This window comes from Mus musculus, chromosome 5, assembly GCF_000001635.26.
Source record: "Mus musculus strain C57BL/6J chromosome 5, GRCm38.p6 C57BL/6J".
Classification (NCBI taxonomy): Eukaryota; Metazoa; Chordata; class Mammalia; order Rodentia; family Muridae; genus Mus; species Mus musculus.
Window position 1 is genome coordinate 57,437,331 of NC_000071.6, and position 6,072 is coordinate 57,443,402.

Genomic DNA, 6,072 nt, shown 5'->3' on the forward strand with positions numbered 1-6,072 from the left:
CCAGTCTATTTGGAGTTCTGTATGCTTCTTGTATGATCATGGGCATCTCTTTTTTATGTTTGGGAAGTTTTCTTCTATTATTTTGTTGAAGATATTAGCTGGCCCTTTAAGTTGAAAATCTTCATTCTCATCAATTCCTATTATCCGTAGGTTTGGTCTTCTCATTGTGTCCTGGATTACCTGGATGTTTTGAGTTAGGATCCTTTTGCATTTTGTATTTTCTTTGACTGTTGTGTCGATGTTCTCTATGGAATCTTCTGCACCTGAGATTCTCTCTTCCATTTCTTGTATTCTGTTGCTGATGCTCGCATCTATGGTTCCAGATCTCTTTCCTAGGGTTTCTATCTCCAGCGTTGCCTCGCTTTGGGTTTTCTTTATTGTGTCTACTTCCCCTTTTAGTTCTAGTGTGGTTTTGTTCATTTCCATCACCTGTTTGGCTGTGTTTTCCTGCTTTTCTTTAAGAGCCTGTAACTCTTTAGCAGTGCTCTCCTGTAAATCTTTAAGTGACTTATGAAAGTCCTTCTTGATGTCCTCTATCATCATCATGAGAAATGTTTTTAAATCTGGGTCTAGATTTTCGGTTGTGTTGGGGTGCCCAGGACTAGGTGGGGTGGGAGTGCTGCGTTCTGATGATGGTGAGTGGTCTTGATTTCTGTTAGTAGCATTCTTACGTTTGCCTTTCGCCATCTGGTAATCTCTGAAGCTAGCTGTTTTAGTTGTCACTGTTAAGAGCTTGTTCTTCAGGTGACTCTGTTAGCCTCTATGAGCAGACCTGGAGGGTAGCACTCTCCTTAGTTTCAGTGGGCAGAGTATTCTCTGCAGGCAAGCTCTCTTCTTGCAAGGCAGGTACCCAGATATCTGGTGTTCGAACCAGACTCCTGGCAGAAGTTGTGTTCCACTCACTAGAGGTCTTAGGATCACGTGTGGAATCCTGTGTGGGCCCTTGCGGGTGTCAGGCGATTCAGCTGGCAAGGTAGCCGGGGCTCGAGTGGAGTGGAAGGGGTTTGTGCCCCAGATCAAGCCCGGGTAGCCTGCTTCCCTATGTACCGCAGTCTCAAGTTCCGCGCGATTGGATTGGGGCAGGCACTGTGGTCCACTCACCAGAGGTCTTAGGGTCCCGTGGGGAGTCCAGTGTGGACCCTTGCGGGTGTTGGGCAAGACTCTGCTGGCAAGGTAGCCCGGGGCTCGAGTCTCGAGTCGAGTGGAAGGGACTTGTGCCCCAGATCAGGCCCGGGTAGCCTGCTTCCCTATGTACCACAGTCTCAATTTCCGTGCGATTGGATTGGGGCAGGCACTGTGGTCCACTCACCAGAGGTCTTCGGGTCCCGTGGGGAGTCCCGTGTGGACCCTTGCGGGTGTTGGGCAAGACTCTGCTGGCAAGGTAGCCCGGGGCTCGAGTCTCCAGTCGAGCGGAAGGGACTTGTGCCCCAGATCAGGCCTGGGTAGCCTGCTTCCCTATGTACAGCAGTCTCAAGTTCCGCGCGATTGGATTGGGGCAGGCACTGTAATCCACTCACCAGAGGTCTTAGGGTCCCGTGGGGAGTCCCGTGTGGACCCTTGCGGGTGTTGGGCAAGACTCTGCTGGCAAGGTAGCCCGGGGCTCGAGTCTCGAGTCGAGCGGAAGGGCCGTAGAACATTTTCTTATTTGATTTTCCTTAGCAAAGTTAAAGGTCACTCAATTTTCATTAGATGTAATTTTGAAACATTTTATTCAATGTTTCATTTTAGGTACTTACTCTATCTCATAGGAAAAATTTTAAAAGAAACTTTCTAGAAGGATCTATAGTATTCAGAAGGATTTTTTCAAAGATTGATCCTTGGCTTAGGAATTTCGATCCTGGCATTTTCTCATCAACCTAAAATTCCCAATTCAAATACAAAATTGAATCTGATGTCTTCATGAATAAATATTGTATTAAATATTGTATTAGTCATGGCTATTTAGTCTCTAGAACACACACACACACACACACACACACACACACATATATATATATATATATATATATATATATATATATATATATATATATATACCTTCTCAATATGTGGAGAAAAGAGATTTATATCAATAGTTTACAAGCTGTGCACTAGTTAATCCAACAATGGCTGGCCATGAATGGAAAGTTCAAGAATCCAGTAGCTGCTCAGTCTGTGAGACTAGACTGTTCATTTGTTCTTCAGTGTACACTGGAATCCTGAAGCAGTAGACTCTAATACCAGGGAAGGAATGTTCCTACTAGCAAGGTGAGAGGAAGTAGGGAAAAAGAAAAAGCTTCCTTCTTCCAAGTCCTTATATAGACTTCCAGGAAAATGCCTGGTCCAGATTAGAGGTGATCTAGATTCATATCTTGTTTTGGTTTTTGTTTGTTTGTTTGTTTGTTTTTTAACTCAAATGATCTGTACTGATGGTGTGTCTTCCCTATTCAATATCCAGATTAGAAGTCAATATTTCTACTTCAAATTAAGCAATAACTCCTCAGAGGTGGGCCCACTATTTGGGGTTTTAGTTAATTTCTGTGCAGGAAAGTTGACAACTAAGAATAGCCATTAAAAATATTAAATGAGCTTATATAATGTAGAATACTCTTATTTTGAATATCATTAGCTATCCATCCTTTCATTCGGACAGATAAAATTAATTTAACTTTATAACCTGAAGTCAACACAGAACCACTGAAATATATAACACAATATGTCCAAACTAAATTTATACCTAACTCATCTCTCTTTCCTGCTTTCAAGAAAGCTAGTGCTGCAGAGAAATGGAAAACAAACGAAATACAGAAATCTGAACTTACTTTAATTAAACTATTTAGTTTTCATAAATTACAGAAATGTATTATCTTATGAACATATTACTACATGGCCTTTTTTAAGGGCTTTGAGCAGGGTATCAATATGAAAGAAAAGATTGTTCTGCCTTATAAGTCTCAAAGCTATCACATTCTTCAGAATAATTTTAAATTTTCCTCATATACTTTTTGAGATTATAATACAATTGCATCATTTCCTATTTCTGTTTTCACACTAAAAACATTCCCATATACCCCCTTCTTGCTCTTTTTCAAATTCCTATCCTCTTTTTCATTAATAATTGTCACACGAATGTGTGTGTGTGTGTGTGTGTGTGTGTGTGTGTGTGTGTGTGTGTGTGTATGGACAATTTTTGTTTATTTTAAAAAGATAGAAAAGTTATAAGAACATGTTCTTGTTTTAATCCCAGGTGTGAGATATAGGACAGTTTCAGAGTGTCCACAACAGATAACTATGATTTGCCTCATGCTCTAGCAGGGGCATGGTTTTTCCTGCTTCAGAGAGTTTATGTTTGGAATTCTGGGGCCTGTCTTCAGAGGATTTAAAACTAATACATCCCTGATAGAACAGACTAACTGGCCAGCTGGTTGTTGATCGTGCACTTTGTTGTTCTTTGTCAAGGTGTCCTGTGCAAAGTGATGAGAAGAAGAAATTGGATATCGTGACTGCAAAGATCAAACTTTCCCCAATAACTCTGTACCTCTAATCATCAGGACATAGTCTAAACATTGTTCTTTCCTACCTAATGTAGGGAGTTGGAAGGGATAGATATGATGAAGGAAAGTAGGAAAAAAAACCAAAATATTAGTCAAACATCTGGTATAGATATCTAACATATATCTATATTTATATCTATACCTACTTGTACACCTCTCTATATATCTATATCTATATCTACATCTACATCTAAAAGCCTCTGTCTTTAACTATATATATATATGTATATATACACCATCTATATCTAATCTATCAATATATCAATACCTATATCATCTATAGCTGTATCTATAGCTTTCAACTATATCCATATCTAATCTATAACTATATCTATATATCTATTTCTCAATATATTCTCCTTAGTTTGTCTGTTATTTGTTTAAATGCATGTCTTCAGGGATGATGATTTTGTATTGCTTACCAAATTTGGGTGCTCTTCTCTCGGGAAGACTACGTCTTCTACTTTCAGCATTTATTAGTTCCACATAGTTCTATGTGTAGGAGGCTTGAGGCCTCCTGGGATTTCCCCTTTCTATTTTACTACTTCTATTGGTGTTCTTTTTCAGCTTCCTCTTAGGCAGTCATGTTTGTGAAACATAGTGACACAATGTCACAGCAAACTCCCTGATTCTCTGTCTCTTACATTCATTCTTCTCTTTCTTCTATACTGTTACCTGAGCCTTTGATGAGTTAGTTATTTGTGTATGTATCCATTGGAACTGCTTTATACAATTCCATATTTTGATTAATTGTGCCTTTGCTGTAGTGGTCATGATCTGCTGTATTCCTTGATAAGGGGTGAGGACTATATTTTTCTGTAGTTAGAAGGGCATCTATTTAGAATGTACTCAGGGATTATGCTAGTTTAGTAAAGTGATGGTTGTAGTTTCTCTTTTAAGCCCCATGACCACACAGTTTTTAAGATAATAGAATTATCCTCTCATTTAAGAAATTAATAAGCCATGTCATGGAAAATAATCTGAGGTTAACAAAATTGGAAAGAGAGGTGGAGGATTCAAAGACAGGTGTGAAATCTTAATATATGTTAACATTACACAATATTAACTATATTTTTTCATATTGGAATATAGAGAATTAATATTATTGTTTAAATGTGTAACGCTTTCACAATACAGACACAGTGCATATTGGAACATTCAGTGTTCAAACTACCCGGCAAATACATAATAGTTGCAATTTTTAAAAAGATGTTTTCATCTGTGTTTGCTTCTATAACTATCAAGTATAATAGGGATAAAGAACTCTTTCTGGTCATCCACTCTTAGTAGGTTTGTTATAATCACACACAAACGCAAAACAACCGATGAATGAAACTGAACCCGATCAAATAACATACAGGTCACAGGAACATTATTCACTTTATTACTTAACTATTTTTAATTGAAACCCCATGATGCATCATAGTACTGTTCTAGAAAGTGAATTAAAAACAACAACAATAACAACAAAAAGGCATTGTTTTTACTGGAGAAATCTATAAACCATTAACACTTTTTTGAGAATTTGTTATATATTCTGTATGGAAACTATGTAGAAATGTCAATGTTAATTTTTACGTTATTCTACACTGAATTAAATCCTTTGCATACAAAACTCTTTGCTGACAGTGTTCTGTCTATCTAGCACTCACTAGTTTTTTCATGCTTGTAAATATTTTGTTTCTAAAACATTTTTTATTTCCACTATATTATGTTCAACACACTCAGCGGTTCATTATAAATGAGATTAAATTCTCAATACAGGTAATTCCTCAATAATAATATGAAGAGAAACCGTAGAAAATAGACTACTCAAATAAAACTTTAAACTGTATATTTTTCATGAGATTATTAATCTTTTTTTTTAGATGAGGTCTCATTTACCCCAGGCTGGTCTCAAACTTTTCATATAAATAAGGATGGCTGTAACTTAGCATCATCCCATATGCCTCTGCCAATGCTGGAATTACAATTATACTTCACTATATTAGTCAGGCTTCTCTAGACAGTAAACGTTATAGAACTAAATTCTTTTATATATACATAAAAACATACACACATCTCTAACTTGATCTATGTCTCTCTCTTTTTTTCTGTATATCTATATATAGAGAGTGTATGTACATAGATAGATACATAGATAGAAATAGAAACACAGATAGAGACAGAGATAGGGATAGAGAGATAAGGATAGAGAAAGAAATGGAGATGGAGAGAGGAAGCAATAGAGATAGAGATGAAGATTTATTAGAGTCATCTCCAGGCCATGGTCCAACTAATACAATGGCAAGCTATAAACAAAAAGTTCAAGAATCCAGAAGTTGTTCAGTTCACAAGGCTGGATTGTTCAGTTGGTCTTCAGTCAATGCTGAGATTCCAAAGAAGTATGCTATAATGACAATGAAGGCAAGTATGGACTTGATAGCAAGGCAAAAGTAATAATGCAAAGAACAAATGCTCCCATCTTCCATTTCCTTATATAGTCACAGAGCAGAAGATATGGTACATATTAAAGGTATATCTTCCTGCCTCAATGGAT